Below are 22,301 nucleotides of genomic sequence, written 5' to 3' on the forward strand. Positions count from 1 at the left end.
TTGCACCCCTTACACGGACAAGTTTCAGAAAGAGCCCAAAGGGTTTTCTAACTGTAGTAAATAAAATGCAGCTCCTAGTACTAACCTCTTTGAAGCACTGACAATACAGTGCCTTGAAAAAGTATTCATGCCCCTTAAAATGTTACACTTTTTTCATGTTACAACCACAAACTTAAATGTATTTTATTGGGATTGTATGTGATAGACCAACACAAAGTAGCAAGTACTGTCTGTGTGAAGTGAAAAGAAAGTGATACATCGTTATGTGTGAAGTGAAAAAGAAAGTATTACATGGTTTTCAAAATTTTTAATAAATAAAAATCTGGAAAGTCTGGAAAGTCAATACTTTGTAGGACCACCTTTCACTGCAATTACAGCTGCAATTCTTTTGAGGTATGTCTCTACCAGCTTTGCACATCTAGAGGCTGACATTTTTGCCCATTCTCAAATAAGAAAAGCCTCCACCAGCAAACTACTGGAGCTCAGCCTTTCAGTTACCAGCTGAAAAAAGAGATCAAATCAATAGAAATATAGGCTGGCTCACAGTATTTTTGCATTAAAATTTTTATTAATACACTAAATTAAATGACTTGTACCATCATACAACATACATACATGCATACATGTGTAAATATAGGTATATAAGTGCGGAGCTCACGCACAATCCTATATATTTGGAGTACTCCTAATAGGACCAAATAGCTAGAGTGAGGCTGCAAGAGATATTCAAATGAACCGCTTGTATGTCCAGGACATGGATGGCAAATTGCCAGGTGATTGAAACAAAAGTTCAAACAAAGATTACAAAATGTCCTTGCTGTATTCTCATCAAGAGAGGTTCTGCATTCACATAACCTGTAACAGATCTTAGCCGCAACTGTTAGGCAGTGCTCCACTTACTTTTTCGCTTGCGGAGCAAAGATTTCAGACAAGCTCACTCAGCGTCTCACGTGTCCAGCCAGGTAATGAATCGATGGGTTAGTGACGCAGGCATCTGAAGCCGTCAGACCAACGGAAGCTGGTTGAGCTGAGCTGAGCTGGTGATTGCCTTAGCCTGTCAGGCCGGCAGCAGTAGATGTAACAAGGTTTTACCTTGATTGGAGGCAATAGTGACACAGGTGTAGTCCACTTTTTGAGTAGTTAGTGAATGCAAACCTTTAAAGCAGTATGGGGCGTCTTCGGATACTTTAAAAATCCTCAAAGAACTGGAAATTGAAGCAAAGTCCTCCTCTTGCAAAAAACCGCACCGACAGCCTTGGTCTCTATACACACTAGACGTGTTTCGGAAACAAGTTCCTTCCTCAGTAGATAATCATAGAATGCACACATTTTTGCCCATTCTCCTTTGCAAAATAGCTCAAGCTCAGTCTTGCCACAGATTATCAATGGGATTTAGGTATGGACTGTGACTGGGCCATTCTAACACATGAATATACTTTGATTTAAACTATTCTATTGCAGCTCTGGCTGTATGTTTAGGGTTGTTGTCTTGCTGGAATGTAAATCTCTCACCCAGTCTCAAGTCTTTTGCATGCTCTTACAGGTTTTCCTCCGGGATTGCCCTGTATTTAGCTCCATCTATTTTCCCATGAACACTGACTAGCTTCCCTGTTCCTGATGAAGAAAAGCATCCCCACAGCATGATGCTGCCAACACCATGTTTCACTTTTGGAATGGTGTGTTCAGGTCGATGTGTAAGCCATGTACCGGGTTGGGCTCCCCAGGATACAGCGAAGTCACAAACGAGGAAAGCAGAATCTTGTGGCCAAACAGCAGAACATCAGTCCAGAACATTTAATTTAATTCACACACAGTGTTCAAACAATGGGAGCTGATTCTCAATCTCACATGCCACCCCACTAGAGGATCTCATCCTCGTCAACACTCCCCATACAAACTCATTCTGGGCATAGCGCTATGGGGGCACACCAGCATTGGGCCTCATTAACCTACGTAGAGTGATAGGCTCAGAAGCACTAGGGATGTCAGGCGCATTTAATGGGAGAGGAGCTGGTGACCACTCAACACTTTCCCTGGTTGGCAAACTTGCCACAGCTGGTGCCTTGGTAGGTACAGAGGCAGGGGCAACCCACCATTCTTCCTCCTCCTCATTCTCTAAGGGAATTTCCTCTGTATTCTGAGCAGGAGGAGGCATTGCCTCCACGCACACTGGTTCATCAAAATTACAACGCCTCAACATGTTACGGTGCAAGTTTTGTGAGGGCCCCCCAGTCCCTATTGGCTCTACCTCATAGACTGGGATGGCAGGGTCTACTCTCCTCTTCACATGTATGGGACCGCCTCCCACCGCCCATCCAACTTCCCAGACGACCATCACTCGATCACCCAGGGCATACCCATCCCTCTGCACTAGTCTCGGGTTAGGCGCTCCTTCATGGTGTAGTGGTACTTCTCGGTGGTGGCTCCATCGGATCGGGCATGTGGAGATCCTCAATCTCCCGTCTGGCTCTTCCAAACATGAACATATGTGTGTACTGTGTACCCTGTTGTTATAGGCCCAAATCAGTTCAGGTAGGTACTCGGGCCACCAAGCCTTTTGGCTGTCCTTCAGAGTCCGCAGCATCTGGAAAGTGCGGTTGAATTGTTTGCATGGCCCTTTTCCCTGGGGGTGATACGGGGTGGTGCGGAAACGTTCGATCCCATACAGCTGGTATAGCTCATTCATTAGAGTACCCTGAAAACATGCCCCCTGGTCCGAATGTATCCTCTGTGGACACCCGAACACATGTATAAAGTGGTTGCAGACTGCTTCAGTGGCCGACTCTGCCGTCTGGTCTCTGGTGGGCACAGCCACAGCATACTTTGCAAAATGGTCTGCCATGACTAAACAGTATGAGTGTCCTGAGGTAGAGTACCCAATCTGTAAGTAATCGATCATAAGGGACACTAGGGGCGCTAAGGTCCGGATGGCCTGGACAGGAGCTCGCTGTTCAGTACTTTTACTCAGCCCGCAGGGCCGACACTTAAGACATGCCTCAGCCACCATGTCTGCCAAATAGATAGTGCTTAGAGCAGCGAGAGACTGACCTGATCCTGATCGAAGCCAGCCAGCAATGCATCTGAAGCATGCTGTTCGCATTGTGAGGGTGAGGAGATTTAACAATCCGCGAGTGTGCAGTGTGAGGGTAAAGAGAAAAGACCGTAAGATCTCTTTACCCCTGAGTGCGCATGCGCAGTGTCCGTGAGTCAGCACTCCCTGTAATTTTACCTTACCCGTGCCGTGGTAGTGCGCTTGCGCTGAGGCACACACCGCCGGAAGTTGAGGTGCACACCCCCGGAAGTCACGAGGGGTAAGGTATTTTCACAAAGTAAGGATTTTTATTAGAGGACGGTTTATTTACCAGCCGTTTGAGCCACTTAAACTTCTTATCGCTACCAAAATGGGCACCCCTCTCATGGGCTTCCCGGGCAGTTTCCGGTCCCAATGACATGGGGATGGCAATCTGTCACCGGTACTGCAACTCTGATTGCCAACCCTAGAGGAACTCGGGAGAGTGCATAGGCGTTGCCGTTCTCCCTACCTGACCGAAACTTGATGAGGTAATTGTCACGAGTTGGAGGTCCCAGGAGAGACCACCGCGTCGTCAAGCAATAAACGGAAATCAGGTACAGACACATAAGAGTTTATTGCACAAACAAAACAGGGAAGGCAGCACAGACAAAACAAGAGCTCTATGTACCGTCAGCACAGTGGGAGAAAACCCCCACTGCGCCACTGTCTAGTAATACTCCAGAAGGGCGTAACTAAGCAACTCCTGGTTTTCACTAGAGCCCTAGATTGTAGGGTTAGACTTTGCCGCAGGAAGTTGCCAGGGTCCACTCTGGAGCGTGAACTAGACAGTGACAGCAGGGACGAATGGACAACAGGTACCAGAAGGTACCGACGGCACATAGGCAAACATAACAGACAGGTAAATACAAAACAGGGCAAATAATAACACAAGCAGGAGTTCATGTAAGGGAGCAGGAGTGGCAATGAGCAGAGAAGGACTTGCTCCACCAGTAGTAAACTGCATGGCCTTGTCATGCCACTCTGCTGCAAAGGCTTGCTGAACACAGACATATGAATACAAAACAGGGCAACTAATAATACAAGCAGGAGTTCACGCAAGGGAGCAGGAGTGGCAATGAGCAGAGAAGGACTTGCTCCACCAGTAGTAAACTGCATGGCCTTGTCATGCCACTCTGCTGCAAAGGCTTGCTGAACACAGACATCAGAATAAACACAAAGTAACTAAAACATAACAGGCAGAACAGATAACAGACAGACGACGTTAATGAACAAGTAGGGAAACCCACAGAGCACAGACAGACAGACACGGATCCCATGGGTCAGCAGCATGGGAGAGAGTACAAACCAGGACCAGGACAAGACAACACACACCAGGAGAGCTGAAACAGAACTGAGGAAACCTCAGCCTTATATACAGGTTCCATGGGTGCAGCAGAGAGACCACACCCATGGAGCAGACAGAGGATTAACTCCTAATAGGCACACAGGGGAGTTAACCCATACAGAACCACAAATAATACAGAGAAACAGAACTTCAGCGAGGAGCGCCGAACGAGCAAGAACGGAAGGTCACAGCCAGAGATAGTGGCTGTGACAGTAATGATACTTAGAAAGGTGAGCCAACCACCTCTTCTCAAGCGCCCAGAGCTTGGCATTCTCCAGATGTGCTAACAGGTTGTCCGTCATCACGGTCACCTCTGCACCTGTCAGGTACTCCATGAACCTTTTGGTCATGGCCAACACCAGTGTCAGTAGTTCCAGTTTAAAGGAGCTATAGTTGTCAGGGTTGCGCTCTGACTCAGAAACCGGCTGCTATAGGCAGACCATGTAGACTTCTGTCAGTGTACAGCAGGAATGGGATGTCGAACCGTGCATAAGCCAGAATCGGGGCACTGGTCAGCGCCTCTTTCACTGCTTCAAAAGCCTCTTGTTGGGACGATTCTTCAGACCCCCACTGTGCCCCTTAATAACTCATTTAACGGGCCCACCAAATGAGCGAATTTGGGTATAAACCTCCTGTAGTAGCTGGCAAGTTCCACGAACGCCCGCACCTTTCGCAGTGTACTCGGCCAGGGCCACTTCTGGATGGCCTCCACCTTGCCAGCTTTACCCCCTCCTGGATGACCAAATGTCCCAAATACTCTATCTGCTGTCGAAACAGTTGGCACTTCTTGGGCTTGATCTTGAGCCCATGGTCTTGCAGCCGTCTTAGGACCTGTCGCAGCTTTTGGAGGTGATCCTTAAAATGGAGGCCCCAAACACTACTATGTCGTCCAAGTATATTAATACCGACTTGAAGTTGAGATCTCCCAGACAGTGCTCCATCAACCGCTGGAATGTTCCCGGAGAATTGGAAAGGCCGAATGGCATCAGGTTGAATTCGTAGATTCCCATAGGTAGAATGAAGGCCGTCTTTGCTTTGTCCTTCTTGGCCACCGGTACCTGCCAATACCCACTGGCCAGGTCAAGAATTGAGAAGAACTTTGCATGACTCAGGGCGGACAATGACTCCTCAATTCGCGGAAGGGGGTAGGCATCCCGGACAGTCTGGTCATTCAGCTTCCGATAATCGATGCAGAACCGGAGGCTCCCATCTTTCTTATGCACCAAGACTACTGGAGCAGCCCAAGGACTTTGACCCTCCTGGATCACCTGGTTTTCCAACATGCTGGACACAATGTCCTTCACCTCCTGGTACATTTTAGGCGGGATTTGTCGGTAACGTTCCCTGATTGGTGCAGCATTGCCGGTGGGGATTTCGTGCTCAATGGCGGAAGCACACCCAAAATCCTCATCATGTTTTGAGAACGCCTCCTGAAATTCCCAAAGGGTGTCTTCCAGCAACTTCTGTTGTCCTGGAGTCAGGGTCTTGCAGTCCACCCCCATCCGTGCCATGATCACTTGACTGTTACACTTCGCTGTTGGGGTCTCCCTTTGATGGACCTCTACAGCATAGGTCCAGTCTGATCTCCTATCTGGCTGTAGCGTGAAGCCCCTTCATGGAAGGATGTCCCCTTCGGACATATAAACTTTGGCCAGCAAGGTATTCCCAGGAACGATTAACTTGCAGTCTTCAACGTTGAGGCAGCGTACAGGCACACATCCATCCTTCACAATAGCAAGGGCCTGGGCTACCAGTGGGCGAGTCTGCATTTCCTCTTGGTAAGAGGGCTCGATCAGAACCTCCAGTTCATTCAGCTGTCATCTAGCCCCCACCGGCAGCATCAATATTTGTTCTTGTCGAGGTGGGCTCTTCACCCACAGCACCTTCACTTGTCCAATGGGCCGACCGGACATGTTGCTCTTTCGTAGACTACAGCTCCTCACCATCTGCTGTTAAACCTTCTGGGTTGGCCGGTGCGTCATGGCCTATTGCCAATACTTCGGCCCTTCTTTGGCATAGAGTTGATGGACTAAGTCTCTCAGCACATTCATACCTAGTGTCATGTCCATTCCTTTCCGGGATGAATGCTCCACCAGCATGACCCCCTTCTTGCCGATGTCTTTCCCAAACAGTCGGACCCACATCCAGACTATCCCTCGGATGTCCATCTCCCTGTTATTGTTAGCTGTCAGCCTGATGACGCTCCCGTCTTCCGGCTCCATCATATGTCCAAAGTGTCTTTCGAAGAACTCAAGAGGCATAAGGGTGCACTCCGACCCTGTATCAACTAGGCAGCATACCCTCTGGCTTTCCAACTCGGCTTCCATAACGGGGCTGCTGGCATACAGGTCGTGTTCCTCATGCATAGGGCTTAGCTTCTGGTGTACCACCGCAGGACGCCCAGTTACTGCGGCGGTCGGAAGTTTAACGTCGTCTCAGACTTCATCTGTTTGGGGCACTCTCTGGCCATATGGCCATACTGTCGACAAGCCCAGCAGAGGGGACCTCTTTTGATTTGCCCCTGCACCAGAGTAATCCTGGGTGGAGTGGGGTGCAAGGGTCATTTCCGGAGGCCGGGGAGATTCTGCCTTAATCTGTGACACTTCCATCTGAAGTTCTCTCAATTCTGTCTGCAAGGCCTGGAACACATTCTTTAAGGACTCTGCATCTTCAGACCTCGACCGGTCCCCTGTAGCATGGGTGCTACTCACTACTCTCACCGCCACAGGCATGTGCTCTTCCTCTCTCTCCATGACGGCTAGGTAGACGCTGTAGAATGTCATGTTGGCCGTCGTCCGGGTCATCTCTTGCAATTTGTCCTGTAAGAACTTGTTAGAGAGCCCAACTATGAACTGGTCTCTTAGTAGGGCTCCCATGGTCTCTGGATTTCGCTGCTATATTTCATTTTCCGTCTCCTGTAGGGCATTGGAGTACTGAATCAGGGTCTATGTGGTCTGTTGAAGAAGTGGCTCAGCAGCTGCACTACTTTAGCACGCCCCCCCCTGGGATCTCTCCAGCAGGGAGAATATTTTCTTTAGGGTGTCTCTCTTGGATTTAGGCCTTACCATCACTGTCCGTCTGACATCACCCTCTAGAGCCCCCAAGGCAACCTTTGCCCACAGCTCGGCGGTCAGGCTACACATTCTAACCGCACTTCGCACCCTTTCAGTCCAGTCCTGCAACGTCATATTTTTACCACCAAATTTTGGCAGATGACACAACAGCACCCCCAACGGGGATGTACCCTACTGGTACGGGCATGACGGGGGCAAGCTGTATCAGCGGTGTTGGGGCAAGTTGGTTTTGCACTGCCGCACCCTGAGCTGGGTCCTGGACAGGTGCCATTGGTGCCGGGGGAAGATGTCCCGCCACATTCCCGTCCATAACGGTCGCTGTATCCTGCCGACTATGCCAAGTTGTAAGCCGTGTATCGGGGTGGGCTCCCCAGGATACAGCCAAGTCACGAACGAGGAAAGCAACTGTTCTGTCCTCCTTATGTGTGAAGGTACATAGCTTGACAGACAGCTAAACCTTTCCCGGCAATGAATTGACAATGGAGTAACGTCCAACTTCGTCTTTATTGCAAGGATATATATCAGTAAGGTAAAACTGAGGAACAGAAAAATAATGCACTTACTAATGTAGTCTGACATATAACAATACATATAATACATTACTGTGCATGGCAATGCACATACAAACTGATATCGCCGTTTGCTCCTTTGTCTCGTTCTCACAACCGAAAACGACTGCCAGAAGTACAATCGGGAAATCCTTGGTGTAGTGTGCGTCGATGTGTGCGCAATTCCTCCAAAATAATGTCACAGAGATGTTCTCAAATGGGATCCAATAATGTGCCTGCTTCCAATAGCTAAGCGAGGTTTATTTATACCAGAAGATGGAAGGAGGTCTTACAATCATGACCAATGGGGAGACAGGTTATGGTATGAAGTGATTGGCTGGAATGCGGTTTTACAATCATGACCAATGGGTAGACAGGTTATGGTATGAAATGATTGGCTGGAAGCCGGTCTTAAAATCATGACCAATGGGAAGACAGGTTATGGTATGAAGTGATTGGCTGGCGAAGATGTGAATGATTGCGCCAACTTATGTTCGCGCGTTCGCACACTTATTCGCGCCCTTTCCATTGCCACACTTATCCTCGTGGATGAAGAAACCTTTGTTCGACGGTCCCCATCCCTCCCGCCTCAATCGGCGCCATGACACTGGTATCCTGCAGTAATACCAGGCCGGGCACAAATCGACTACAGGTCGGGACGACCAGACCATTGTGCAAAAGTTTCTGCGCGATGCGAACGTGAACGAATCTGCGCATCTCCATAGGATAGATGGCGACCATATGGTGAACAATAATTTTTCCACAACAGTTCCCCCCTTTTTCGCAATATGTCGTCATTTCAGTGGCTCCCTAACACTACAATCACTCAAACCAGACCTCTAAAGGGAATAAACATGTAAAGGGGAACATGCTACACTAAGAAGAACCTGGCCTATCATTCTTGGGCCTCTTCGGTTGCTTGACCGCGACGTCCGGCAAGGGTGGTGACAGTGAAAAGTCTCTAAAGTGTCTCTAATAAAGAAAGGCCTTCAAAAGGAAGGGTGATTCTCCATGACAGTTCCTTAAAATGCGGTGGTTCTTCTTGGGTTGGTCCTCCTGGAGTAAGAATCCGGTTGCTCCGGGCGATGGTTCTCTGCGATCATAACGTGGTCCTCTGAACGGCTCCTCGCGACTCGATTTATCAAGCAGCAGGTCATTCTCACCGCCACATAGAAAAGAAATAGAAAGCACAGCAATAACAGGACATACACTCCTATTTCCTTAAGACACGATCCTATAGAAAACAACATATCACCAAAGCCTCCCACACCTTTAAAGGGGTTCCAACCTTAATCTGTAATCACACGCGCTTGCCCCTGTAACGCCTTAACTCTATCTAAATGGGCCTGAACCTTGTCACCAGTATCTTCCACCCAGGTGCAGCAATCCTCCCCGATGAATTCGCAGAAACCCCCCTTTTCAGCTAAAAGATAGTCGAGAGCCATCTTCTCCTGGAGGAGAAGAGTTTTTAACTGTCGCTGTTCGGAGGAGACTTCTCTCATGGCTTCGACTGTTTCTTTAAACATCTCATCCACTATGGTAAAAAATTTGTTCAGCCGCTTCATAAGTTCTATACCCAATCCGGTCCATGCCGGAAACCATGCCCAAGCACGGTCCCCTGCAGAGAACAGCTCCCTCCTAGTCCTTCTTACCATACTCGCCCTCCTCTGCACCATCAGATCCTCGTGACCATCAGCAATGTAGGAGGCGGGGACTAACCTGACTAAGGAGCATGACCGGCTCTCCAAGTCCATGAAAGAAGACTTGGGGATCTGGAGGTCTTTTTTGTTGTCTTACAATGGCCACACGTTTTATATGTCCAAGGTAATTTCTAACGCCGAGTTGGCTTTGTTTTCGGATGCGTCTGGGTCTTGGGACCATTCTGGGGAAGGGCTGGTGCGCTGCTGAGTGGCCTGAGTCGTGGCGGTCGTCTGGGTTGTGTAAGAACCTTACTCTGCTCCAGTGGCGTAACTACGGGGCCCGGCAGCGTGTGTGACAGTTTATTTTCAAGTTAGTTAAATATTGATTCTTGTCTTAATGTTCAGGGCCCCTTCACAGCAGCGGCTGACCAGGCCCCCTCGCTAATGTGATCTAATCTTACTGTCTCCTGATGTGTCTGGGATTCGAACCCACAACCTCCAATGTATCAGTGGCAAAGCATTTACCCTCACAGCCATAAAGGCTGCATTGAAACTGATTGAAACTGATTGAAACTGATTGAAAAAATAAGAGACTTCTACTGTTATAGCTGGCTAAGTGTACATCTATACACATGACAGCTGCCCCAACACACCCAGCACTGCTATATCTCCATATGACAGCTGTCCCAGCACACTCAGCTCTGCTATATCTCTATATATGAGCAGCTGTCATGTGTATAGATGTACACTTAGCCAGCTATAACAGTAGAAGTCTCATATTTTTTCAGTCAGCAGCAAGGCAGCTCTTATGGTCTTGTGGTTAGGTGCTTTGCCTCTGATACAGAAGGTTGTGGGTTCGAATCCCAGCAGAAACTTTTCTGAAATACAAGCACTGACTCCATAAATGGACATACAGGGCGGGACACAGGAAGAGGCTGCATCGCATCGCTGACATGGAGGTAAGTAGAAGTGTTTATTATTTTTTTTTAAATACCCGACTGTTACTGCCATGGGGGGAGCGGGGGGCACTTGATACTGGCACATGGGGGGAGGGGGGAGAGAGGCACCTGATACTGGCACATGGGGGGAGAGGGGTTGGCACCTGATACTGGCACATGGAGGGGAGAGAGGCACCTTATACTGGCACATGGGGGGGGGGAGGGAGAGAGGCACTTGATACTGGCACTTTTTTGGGGGGAGATGGTACTATGATACTGGGACATGGGGGGGAAGAGAGAAGCACTTTATACTGGCACACTTGATACTGGCACTTTTTTGTGGGGGGGGGAGATGGCACTATGATACTGGGACATGGGGGGAGGAGAGAGGCACTTGATACTGGCATGTGGGGGGGGGGTTGGCACTTGATACTGGCACATGGGTGGGTTTGGCACTATGATACTGGCACATGGGGGGGAGAGCGGCACTTGATACTGGCACTTTTTTTTGGGGGGGGAGATGGCACTATGATACTGGGACATGGGGGGGGGAAGAGAAAGGCACTTGATACTGGCACATGGGGGGGTTTGGCACTATGATACTGGCACATTGGGGGTGGGAAGGAGAGAGGCACTTGATACTGGCACATTGGGTCGGGGGAGATGGCACTATGATACTGGGACATGTGGGGGGAGGAGAGAGGCACTTGATACTGGCACATGATGGGGGGGGCATCTATGGGGACACTTACTGGCACATTATTGGGGGGCATTATGGGGGACACTAGGCCGGCAGCCTATCAGAGGCCGGACACTGAGGGGCATCTTCTGTTGCACTATATATGGGGCATTTTATACTGGTACATTATGGGGGGCACTAGCAGGAAGGTGGGAGAGGAGCACTATGGGGGAATTTACTGGGGGCACTATATAGGGGTATTTTATACTGGGACATTATGGGGGCACTATTAGGACATTAGCTCAACTGGGGGCATTACAAGGGGGTATTTTTGCACTGTCACATAATATGGAGAATTATTACTACTGGGGGGGGGGGGCATTATAGTGGGCTTTATTACTCCCCCATGGTATGATCCCCTAGTAGCAGCACCAGCCTCCCCCTGCTCTGCTATCCCTCTGCCCCTTCTCCAAATCCTTATTATGAAATCTTTCTCATTAGGATAAAGCACAACATCAGCTCCGCCGAGCCCCCGGCCAAGTGTTGAAGTAGTGTCCGAGATCCCAAGGGTCAAGTAACTGTAAGTTTTCATATGAAATATGTTTATGCTATACACATATAGCATCCACTGTGCCACACAATATACAGTATACCTCTACACTGTGCCAAAGGAGTGGGGTTTACACAGGAGGAGGGAGGTGCGAAGCGCGCTGGAGGGGCCCTTACAAATATTTGCTGTGGGGCCCAGTCACTTCTAGTTACGCCCCTGAGAATGACCCTCAAGCATTCGTGGGAATGACTTTGTAAGCAGCCTGCCCACACAATAAGTAATAGGGCCCAGTTAGAGAGACACAAAGGTCATTAGGGGTCCGGTATGGAAGTTGAGCAACAGCTGGATTGATAAAGGGATTGCTGCACTGTCCTGAATGTCAGACCCTGCCCCCCAGCAGATATAGTCGTGTCTGGTGGTTAGGTTGTTACGGTCAGGTATTCTATGGTCGATCCTAGATGGGCATTCGGTCCGACCCATGGACTTAGCTCCTAATCCAGAGCTGATATTAAAACAAATCTGGGGTCGCCCTAATTGACCGGATACCAACACGGGTCTACTAAGCCTACTACAAGTCTCAGGGCTGAAATCAAGACCATAAGTGACGTTACCATCTAAGAATGTATGGTTGAACTCTATGGATAGGTGACGCTCCACAGATTTACCTAAAGGGTTGATTTTCCTCATGCCCACTCTGATGTCATAAAGGGCATGAACTGCCGCCATGGCCGGGAGGCTCTGACCCGGAGGTGGTTTGGAGCACACCCAGCAGTTGGATCTATTTGCCGTCTTTGCTAACTGCAAATGTATTCTGAATAGCAAATTCGGATGTGACTCCTCATAACATTTTCCAAAGTGCATTAGACAAAGAATAAAGGACTACGAGGTACCTGATCATTGCGCTTTGTGGTCCAATAGCTTCTTGCAATGGCTGGCGTGGATCCATCCGTCACGTTCCTCGACCTTGAGGGAGGTTGGTGTTGTAAGTAGAACCTGGTACGGCCCGGTATATCTCGCCTCCAGGCCCTGGCGCTGATGTTTTTTAACGACCACCCAATCGCCTGGTTGTATGGAATGCAAACCAGTTATAGATTCTGGATCAGGAATAGATTCATAAACTCTCTGGTGTATCTTTTGGAGTTCCCGTTGATGAGACTGTACATACCCTGTCAGCTGAGAATGTAAAGATGACAGCTTCTGGGGAAAGTACAACCCCGTCTTTGGTCTACTCCCGAACAGAATCTCATGTGGGGACAGCCCGTGGGGACAGCCCATGAGGCCGTCTTGGTGCATTGCGCACAGAGTGGAGAGCAATGGACAAACACTCGGTCCACGGTTTACCCGTGTCGGCAGAGATCTTAGACATCTTGTTCTTGGTACCGTTTAGTCTCTCCACCTTGCCACTGCTTTGGGGATGATAAGGAGTATGGAGACCCTGATTGATGTGGAGAGCCTCACATATCTCTTTGAAAACCTGTCCCTTAAAGTGAGTCCCCCGGTCGGGTTCAATGGCTTCGGGTACTCCCCATCGACAGACAACCTCAGAAAGGATCTTTTTGGCGGTCGTTGTGGCATTAGCTTTTTTAACGGGCCAAGCCTCCGGCCATCCAGAAAACATATCTACACAGACCAAAGGATACTCGTGGGGCCCACTCTTAGTCATGTTGATGTAATCAATTTGGATTCTCTGGAAAGGGTACTCAGGTTTTGGGGAATGTTTCTTTGGGGTTATAGCCGGTCGTCCAGTGTTGTGTAAAGCACAGACCAGGCAAGCACTAGAAAATTTGGTGGCTGTGGTGAAGAATCCTGGAGCTATCCAGTACTCTTCCACTTGAGCACACATGACAGTTTTGGACTGGTGACTGGGGTAGTGAGCTAAATGGGCCATCATTGGATACAATACTCTTGGCAAGCACCACTTACCACCGAGACCCCAGATCTTATCAGCCCCCTGCGTTGCCCCCAACACTGCCCATTTCCACTTCTTTGAGTTCTCTGCCTGAGCCTGCAACTTCTTAAACTCATCCAACAACACATCAGCGGGTTTAGCCAGCATCAGTGTCAGGGGAGGGGGGTCTAGGGCTCCTTCTTTAGCAGCCAGATCTGCCATTGCATTGCCCCTAGCTTCCATGGTGGTCTCTGTGTTGTGAGCCTTGACCTTTAAGATAGCCACTTCTAATGGGAGTGTAAACGCTACGAACAATCGGTTGATTAGTTTGGCGTGCTTCACAGGTTTCCCCGAGCTAGTGAGGAATCCTCTGGCCTTCCAAATTGGACCAAAATCATGGGCTATTCCGAAAGCGTACCTTGAATCCGTGTATACATTGATCCTTAATCCTTTATGTTTCTCACAGGCTCTGGCCAATGTGTGCAGTTCGGCCTCTTGGCCCGACATGTGGCTGCTGAGTGAGCCTTTTTCTACTATTTTGTCGACTGTCGTTACAGCGCAGCCCGTGTGAGGTTTATCATCTGATGTGTAATACCTGGAGCCATCTACAAAAAAATCTATTCTTCCGGAAGGGGAGCTTCCTTGACAGGGCTAACTGCTTCTGTCTCAAGCTCCATGAGCTCGAGACAGTTGTGATCATCTGAGTTTTCAGTCATGGTCGTGTTAGTGTCGGTCGCAATCCTTTCGTCCCCCCTCTCTTCTTCCGAGTCTGATTGGGTCGGGAGAAGAGACGCAGGATTGAGGATGGTACATCGTCTTAATGTAAGGTTAGTAGGGGTGAGGAGAGCCACTTCATATTTGGTCAAACGGGCGGCCGAAAGATGTTTGGTTTGGAGCTGGTTAAGGATCTCTTGGACAGAGTGTGGGGTGAAAAGGGTCAAAGGGGAATCTAAAACTATATCACCTACTTTGTGCAGTAGTACAGAGCAGGCGGCTACAGCTCGGGCGCACCCAGGTGAGCCGGATCCAGTTCAGTTGAAATGTACATGATGGGTCTATACCTGGATCCGTATAATTGGGTCAGTACCCCAGTGGCATGCCCTTTACTTTCGTGATAGAAAAGGGAAAAGGGTAGGTTGTAGTTGGGAATACCTAGTGCCGGGGCTCTAGGAAGTTCCTGGATCAGATCCTGGAGGGTTGACCAGTTTTCATCAGTTAATTGAAATGGTGTTTGTGACGGAAGAGTATAGAGAGGACCCAGTTTGAATGAGATGTTAGGGATCCAATCTCTGATATAATTGATTAGACCTAGAAGGGCTCTCAACTATCGGGCATTACGAGGTTGAGTAAAGTCTTTTAGAGTCTGTATCCGTTGCATTGTCAAATGTCGGGTTCCTTTTGAGATACAGTGGCCTAGAAAAGTAACCTTCTCCATACAAAACTGCAATTTCTCCTTGCTAGCCTTATTCCCAGTGGATGCCAGATAGTTAAGCAACGAGATGGTATGCCTAAAGCATGACTCCTTATGTGGGCAACAAACCAACAAATCGTCCACATATTGCAATAGGGCGACCTCTGGATCCTCTGGCACCCACTGATCTAATACCACCTTTAGCTTACAACTGTATTCCGACGGGCTAGTCATGGACCCTTGTGGTAACCGGTTCCATGTAAGTTGTTTACCCTGGAATGAAAAAGCAAAGAGATATTGACACTGGGGATCCAGTGGTACAGAGAAAAAGGCATTGGACAAGTCGATGACACTAAAGTACGAAGCTTTAGGAGGGATGGAAGCAAGTAATGTGTGAGGATTAGGCACTAACGGGGCATTACTGACAATGATTTTGTTAATGGCTCTGGGATCATGGACCAGTCGATAAGTGACTTCCTGGCCCTTGGCTGATTTCTTTGCCACCGGAAATAGAGGAATGTTACATGAGGATTGAGTTGGGGTCAGGACCCCGATTTGGAGATACCTGTTGATCTGGATTTTGAGGCTGTCCATCTGTGCTACACTCAGCGGGTACTGCGGTAATCTTGGTAATACACAAACGGGGGCAATCCGTATAGTGGCTGGAGGTACTGGCAGCAGGCCGACGTCATACTTGTCAACCGCCCAAAGTTTAGGATCTATCTCGGCCAGTACTTCCAGGGACACAAAGTTGCCAGGTTCTCCAGTATACGTAACCGCCACCACTGCACACAGCAGCTTGTCTATGAGTGCACTAGTAACCACAACACCCTCCGGGGTATAGGAGATTTTGGCCTGAATTTCCGACAGAATGTCTGCCCCCGAAAGGTTAATAGGGACATCATGTGAGATCAACAAAGATCTAACTGCTTCTGTGTGTTGGCCTAACTTATAGTGCAATGGTTTAGTCTCTCTGAGAGTCACTGATTGACCTGTAAGTCCAACGATGGGTGTAGTCTTGCGAGAAAGTGGAATCCTGCCTCTGAGGTCTTGGGTTTTTAGGACAGTTGTGGCTGCAACGGTGTAAATTAGGCAGGATAGAGGGTATGGCAATTCCTCAAGAAACAGATTGACATGAGCTGACACTAGTTCGCCGTTTCCCTAGCGGGTCGAGCTGTTGAACTGTGTAACAGCTCCGATGTTCTGGGTAGGTATGGGAGTGGGAATGAAATGGTAGGTTCCCCTTAGGGCCATCCGTATTGCGGTATGATTTCCCTGGGTTTGGTTTATGTGCATAGGGCCGGTCAGGGGTGGTCTTACGAGGTTTGGGAGAATCCTGGTCCTCGTCATTCTCATACTCAGGACAGTGGCGTTCTACATGACCTTTCTGACGGCAAAGGAAACAGACAGGACTAGGATATTTATTCCCTTTGTTTCTCCTTTGCCTAGGATGGTTACTCTGGGCAATTAACTCAAATGCTGTCATGATTTTGACCGACTTGGCCTCCTTCCTTGCATGCAAGTCCAGCTCTATGGCCTGGATCGTTGCCATGAGGGAGTAGAAGTCCATGGAGTGAGCTTCCAGCCGTGCCATCATTAACCTATCCCTCAATTTAGGCACTAATCCAGCCAGGAATTTGGCCTTCAACATCAGGTGGATTGGAGATATGGGTTGTGAATTATCGGGGACATCTGGACCTGCCTCGAACCCTGCGTCTGATACCCCTTGTTTCAATCTCTGCCAGTAGACGGAGGCATCCTCATCTGGACCTTGGATTGCTGTCATGAACTGGAAGTGGGACACAACACTGTACATGGTAGGCATTTTGTCTGTCAAGTGTTTGCAAAATTCCTTACCCCCCATCATAAGTTGTTCATGTGTGGTTATACCACACCTGGAAATGATGTCATCCGCAACATCTTCACCTACAGCGGCTCTGAGGATGCGTGCACAATCTGCTCCACTCATCCCATAGCTCAGCTGATTGACATTAATATTCTTGGCAAACCCACGCGGATTAGTCCTGCGATCCGGGAGGTCAATCAAGATCTCCCTGATCTCGCCTGCGGTAAAAGGTGCCAGGTGATACGGCTCATAGTGTTTTGTCCGGGGGGTTCCTCACATTCCTGTACCCGGACTGGAAACACCTCGGGAGGTGGACCAGCCTCAGCGGGAGGCCTCTTAGAAGGTGGTAGGTCGCTGGAAGGGGGTTGGAGAGGCTCTGCCACAGTCACCGTTTCCCCCAGATTGGCCAAAGATGGACACAAAGGCTCTATTTTTCGAGGACTAGCTGTTGGCTCAGAGTCCGGGGCTCTAGGAGTCGGTTCAACTGGAGGTGTATCTAATTGCCACAATTTGGTAATGAGTAGTCTCCGACTACCATCAAACGTGACTCCATAAACCTCCCGGAGTCTGGCCCTCAACTGTTCCTCTCGATAGCGCCTATAATCCCCCTCCGGGCTCTGTTGGAAATCATCCCTTTCTAAGGCCGCTATGCACTCTGGTTTGGATTTATTGATTATGGAGATGCCTCTGGCTTCACATAGTCTGACTAAATTGGATTTCCCAAGGTGTCGGTAATCTGTTTCATCAGAGACATCGGTTGCCGGTCCCTGAGTTGGTGGTGGAGTTGGAGACAGAGCGGCTGAGGCTGCTGGTATGGTCTGAGTAGCCAGTAGGTTTAAGCCTGCCTGCAGCTCGGTCTCATCCCTGGTTTAATTGGACTCCGTAGTTTTAGTTGGACGGGAGTACATGACAGTGTTAGTTCGCACTGTCTGGGACTTTTGAATGCCCTGTTGCTGGAGCTCGATAGATTTGTGCAGCCACAGTTCTGCCTTCTGGAGGGAACCATGGCTTTGGAGTCTAGTGGGGAATTCACGGATAAACTTTTCCAAAATCCAGATCTCAAAGTTCCCTTCTTTGGGGATGGTCCACTCTGAACCTACAGTCCATTGGTGCCAATCTTTGAGGTGCTTAACAACTCCTCCTCCATAGATGGATTTCATGTGCTGCTTGGCTGTCCTATACTCAAAAATGGTACCTTTCTGTTCCCTAGATTTTCCTACACCCATGCTGGAACCTTCTAAAAGTAGGTGGGTCCACCTACAGTGTCCTGCGACACACACCTGGACGGCTGCTACTCCCCTTCGTTAGCCTCTGAGTTGCCCTAGGATTTCTGGCACCGACACACGGACTCCGTTCACCCTAGTTAGACCTCAGGAAAAGGAGTAGCAGCGTGAGGAAAAGGGCTCTCGCCGACACACAGCAGCCTTCAGAGTCTCCTAATGAGATATACCAGCCTCGGTTCTGGCTCTGAATAGTGACCTGACCACAGGATAGTGCTTCCAATTGACCTGGAGTGGAATATGCGCACAGGAAGCACACAGTACTCCTGTGGAAAAAGGGGCACACAGAGAACACACAGTACCTTCTGTGGGGACAGGGTACACAGAGAACACACAGTACCTCCTGTGGGGACGAGGGGCGCACAGGAAACACACAGTACTCCCGTGGAGGAAGGATCAACAGAGAACACACAGTACCAGCTGTTGGAAAAGGGGGGTCATCACAGAGAACACACAGTACCTCTGTGGGGACGAGGGGCACACAGGAAACACACAGTACTCCTGTGGGGAAAGGGGTTACTCAAACAGCTATTGGTATGCCCGGGTGATATATACCACCTTGTCTCCTTAATAAAAAGCTCATCAACTCACTTTCCTTTGCCGATATGATTCTATATAGTCAAGCTGAACAGCACATGAAGCCCTTTTTGCAGTGACTGATCAAAAACCTCTCGCTCAGCAGCAACCCTTGAATTCAGACAGTAGTTCCCACACAATATCACGAGGTCCCCAGTAACTAAAGAAAGGTCTCCCAACCAAATCTACAGAGAAGAGAGAGGGAAAGAAAGAGAGGGAAAGTAAGAAAGGGGGAAAAAAAGAAAGAAAGAAAGAAAGAAAGAAAGAAAGAAAGAAAGAAAGAAAGAAAGAAAGAAAGAAAGAAAGAAAGAAAGAAAGAGAGGGAGGGAAAGAAAGTGAGGGAGGGAGGGAAAGAAAGAGAGAGAGAGAGAGAGAGAGAGAGAAAGAAAAATATGTTCCCGGAAGAGTATTTAACAATACAACAGTTAGGGCACAACCAAACTAACCACAGACATAACAAACCCCCTGTTTAGATACTGATGGCAATATCTGCCTGCTGTGGTGTTAAACTATAAACACCCGACCTTACACACAAAGCCCTCTGTTGGATCTCTCACCATAAATCCTTTGTTCCAACAGAGCACTGACCAGCCCTTTACAGTTGAGAAACCCCCACAGCAGTTATGCAAATATGCAACAACAAGTATCTGGGCAGCTATTATTGGAAAAACATCAACCACATACACCAAAAGGTTCTTTCAGTAGATTTTTTTCCTGATATCAGCAGATTAGAGTACACAGATTTCAATTTACAAAGAGCAAAACTTTCTCAAAAATGAGAGTAAGGAAAAGGATTTTCTTACCTTATGCCGGCCTTTTTTGCTTTTTGAAAATGAATCTGTGTCTCCTTTAAGTTCTGCTGATAACGGGGGAAAAATTAGCTCCCTAACTGTGCTCGCCAACTGATATCGCCGTTTGCTCCTTTGTCTTGTTCTCGCAACCGAAAACGACCGCCAGAAGTACAATCAGGAAATCCTTGGTGTAGTGGGCGTTGATGTGTGCGCAATTCCTCCAAAATAACGTCAGAGACGTTCTCAAGTGGGATCCAATAATGTGCCTGCTTCCAACAGCTAGGCGAGGTTTATTTATACCAGAAGATGGAAGGCGGTCTTACAATCATGACCAATAGGGAGACAGGTTATGGTATGAAGTGATTGGCTGGAAGGCGATCTTACAATCATGACCAATGGGGAGACAGGTTATGGTATGAAATGATTGGCTGGTGAAGATGTGAAAACACAATATGCATACAGATGCAAACCATGTTGTTATGTAGCTATGTGAAACATACCAGCGATGCTACCGTAAGCTTAGATGTAGAGGATGGTTTAGGACACTACCAGACCGTGTGGATACCTCTGTAATGGTGGCTGTGAGGGAAATGGCTGCTATGTGCAGAGCTGATGATGTCACTAGAGTTCATAGGCTACAAGTTATGGAAGCTGAAGTGGGCCAAACTTCTAATGTGAAGAGCTGCAGTGTATGTAAACGGCCACTAGATGGTGCAGTTACACAATGAACAGAGAATTATGCATTATAAAGCATACTAACTATGCATAAATTAACAATAACAAACTGCTGAAGGCATGACACTTGTCGCCTGGTATCGAAAGTATACCACATTAAGTCACCGCTGGAGAAAGCAACAGAATCAGTTCAGTAACTGGTCTGAGGAAGACTTTAGGCTCATGTTGCCTGCAGACTTTAACTTCCACCTTTCTGACTTTCCCATCTTCACTTGGGAACACCTTAGTTATTAGTCCCAAAGGCCAGTCATTTCTTCTTGACTGAGAGTCTTTAACAAGAACAACATTACCAACCTCCATGTTGGGTTTGCTGGTTTACCATTTATTCCGGACATGTAGTGTAGAGATGTATTGTTTCCTCCACTTATTCCAGAAGGCATCTGCTAAGGTCTGCACTCGTCTCCACTGACACTTGTACAAGTCTTTAGTACTAAATTCATCAGGAGGAGCTGATGCTGTACCGACCTTTTGGGTAAGAAGAGTGGAAGGGGTGAGCAAGAAAGGATCCTCTGGATCGTTGGATATTGATATTTATGATCGCCACTACTTCAGCCATTAAAGTTGAGAGGGTCTTATGGGTGAGCCTTGAAGTTCCCAGCTGTAGAAAGACAGAATCAAGAATCCTGCAGGCTATGCCAATCATACGTTCCCAAGAGCCTCCCATGTGAGAAGAATGTGGGGGGTTGAATGTCCATTTACAGCCTTGGTCAGCAAGATATCTCCCTACATGTTTGCTGTCAATGTTTGAGGGGATATGCAGTTCTTTGCAGGCTCCAACGAAGTTGGTACCCCTATCCGAGCGGATAAGTTTAACTGGGCCTTTAATGGAAATGAAATGTCTGAGAGCATTTATAAAGCTGGATGTATCTAAACACTTGATAATTTCTATGTGCACAGCCCTGATACTTAAGCACGTAAATATGACTTCCCAGCGTTTACGGTTTGCATGGCCTCCTCTAGTGTGTCATGTGGTGACAGACCAGGGGCCAAACACGTTAAGACCAACATTAGTAAAGGGGGGGTTCTGTACTGAGTCAGTCAGCAGGGAGGTTAGCCATCTTTTGTGACTGAAACATACCACGTAGTTTTTGGCAAGTGACACATTTGAAAATGAGACAACTCGCAAGCCTTTTTGCTACCATTATCCAGCTGTACGTAAAGCTCCTTCAGTGAACAAACGTCCCTGGTGTTTAGTCTTCTCATGGTATTGGTGTTGCACAAGTAGAGATGCAATATGATTGTTTGGGAGTATTATAGGATTACATTCATTACTCTCGAATTTCGCCTTCAAAATAAGTCCCCCAACTCTCAACAGTCCATTAGCATCTATAAATGGGTCAAGTCTCTTGAGGGAACTGTCTTTAGGAACACTCTTCTGATTTCGGAGGAATTCAAATTTTTTAACATAAACCTCTTGTTGGATACAACAGATGATAACGTCTCTGGCCTGTGTGAGCTCGTCCACTGTATGGGCCTTATGACAGTAATGCAAACCTTTGCAGTGCACTGATCCTGTAGGTGTGGCTCTTAAGGATCTGGCTATGTGGATCAAGCCAGCTAAACAGATGTAGCAGGGTTAACACACCAATTCTTAACTCAAATTTCTTAACTCATTGCGTTATCTTGAAACAAAAGCCATTGAAAAGCAATTGAAGGTGTTTGCTTAACGCATTTAGTTTAGATAACACGTCTCATAAAGCATATGTGTTAACTCTACTACATCCTTAGCTCTGTTCAGTGATTTACACATAGAAAACTTGTTGAATCGTTTGGATCCAAGATCTCTGTTAGAAACTCTTGTGGTAAATACAGAAACGTGAGGACGAATCTCTGCATCAACATTTGATTCTAGCAGCTCAAATGTGTCTTTCTCAAGAGAGTGTCAAGTACAGGTTTGTAGAGGAATGGTGGCCCTGTGAGCCACGTA

Source organism: Bufo bufo, chromosome 9 (assembly GCF_905171765.1).
Source record: "Bufo bufo chromosome 9, aBufBuf1.1, whole genome shotgun sequence".
Taxonomy (NCBI): domain Eukaryota; kingdom Metazoa; phylum Chordata; class Amphibia; order Anura; family Bufonidae; genus Bufo; species Bufo bufo.